Source organism: Saimiri boliviensis, chromosome 6 (genome assembly GCF_048565385.1).
Source record: "Saimiri boliviensis isolate mSaiBol1 chromosome 6, mSaiBol1.pri, whole genome shotgun sequence".
NCBI lineage: Eukaryota > Metazoa > Chordata > Mammalia > Primates > Cebidae > Saimiri > Saimiri boliviensis.
The window spans coordinates 54,439,004-54,440,372 of NC_133454.1; the positions used below are offsets into that span (position 1 = coordinate 54,439,004).

Consider the following 1,369-nt stretch of genomic DNA (forward strand, 5'->3'; position numbering starts at 1 on the left):
GATGCTTGAGGCCAGGAGTTCAAGACCAGCCTGAGCAATATAGCAAGACCTTGTCTCTACAAGAAAACAAAATAAAATAAAATAAACCTTTCTGGCTGGGAAGAGACTGCCCCTCCCCGGGCTAGCCAATTTTTAGAGATAACAAAGGGCTCGGCCAGATGGCTGTCTTTGATATGCAAATGAACCCGTCCCAGACCCACACCCCTTCTATCTGTCCTATACACTCCCAGAGGCAAAATTCCTCTGCCCAGTACCAGCTCCCAGTCAATTAGGGACCGATGTATAGCCCAAAGCCACTGAAATTATTCAAACTACTCCGCCTTGCCTTTCCCGCAAAACCCCCCACCACAAAAAGCACTAGCCTAAACCTCCCCCATACTTGTCTTCTGCCCTTTGACCACCTCAGTGTCTTTTCTTTTTGGCCCTGCATGGCATGCCATGCTTCCTGTCCCTAGGACCCAGGAGTACAATAAACTCTGTTTTCCTGAGCCTCTTCTCTGGCTCCTCTTGTAGCCGTATCTGACTAGCCATCTCATTCATAAAAGAATGCAGGGCTGGGCATGTTGGCTCACGCCTATAATCCCAGCACTTTGGGAGACTGAGGTGGGTGGATCGCCTGAGGTCAGGAGTTCAAGACCAGCCTGGCCAACATAGTGAAATCCCGTCTCTACTAAAAATACAAAAAATTACCAGCCTCGGCAACAAGAGCAAGATTCTGTCTAAGGGGGAAAAAAAAAAAAAAAGAATGCAAAGCAACCAGGCGTACTCCTGGAATCCCAGCACTTTGGGAGGCTGAAGCAGGAGGAATGCTTGAGGCCAGGAGTTTAATACCGGCAAAGTAGCGACACCCTCATCTCCACAAGATTATATTGTGGCGCACACCTGAGGAGGAGGCTGAGGTGGGAGGATCGCCTGAGCCCAGGAGATCGAGGTTGCAGTGTGAGTTAGGATCATGCCATTCACTGCACTCCAGCCTGAGCAACAGAGAAAATCCCTCTCTCTAAAGGAAAATAAAGAGTGTTCGCTTCGGCAGCACATATACTAAAACTGGAATGATACAGAGAAGAGTAGCATGGCCCCTTCGCAAGGATGACATGCAAATTCGTGAAGCATTCCATAAAAAAATTTTAAAAATAAATAAAAGTAAATAACTGTACATTGTTTTTTGAGACAGAGTTTCATTCTTGTTGCCCAGGCTAGAGTGCAATGGCACGATCTCGGATCCCTGCAACCTCCACCTCCCGAGTTCAAGTGATTTTCCTGCCTCAACCTCCCAAGCAGCTGGGATTATAGGCATCTGCCACCACTCGGGGCTAATTTTTGCATTTTTAATAGAGATGGAGTTCCACCATGTTGGCCATGCTGATCT

The 1,369-nt window shown here is 47.6% G+C and overlaps 1 non-coding gene across 1 annotated transcript; it reads left to right on the plus strand.

Annotated features, from left to right (window-relative positions):
- Window positions 1–1,017: 1,017 nt before the first annotated feature.
- On the plus strand, window positions 1,018–1,129 carry LOC120364760 (U6 spliceosomal RNA). Its single transcript, XR_005579907.2, has one exon. It is a non-coding gene; the product is annotated as a U6 spliceosomal RNA (small nuclear RNA).
- The last annotated feature ends 240 nt before the right edge of the window (window positions 1,130–1,369 follow it).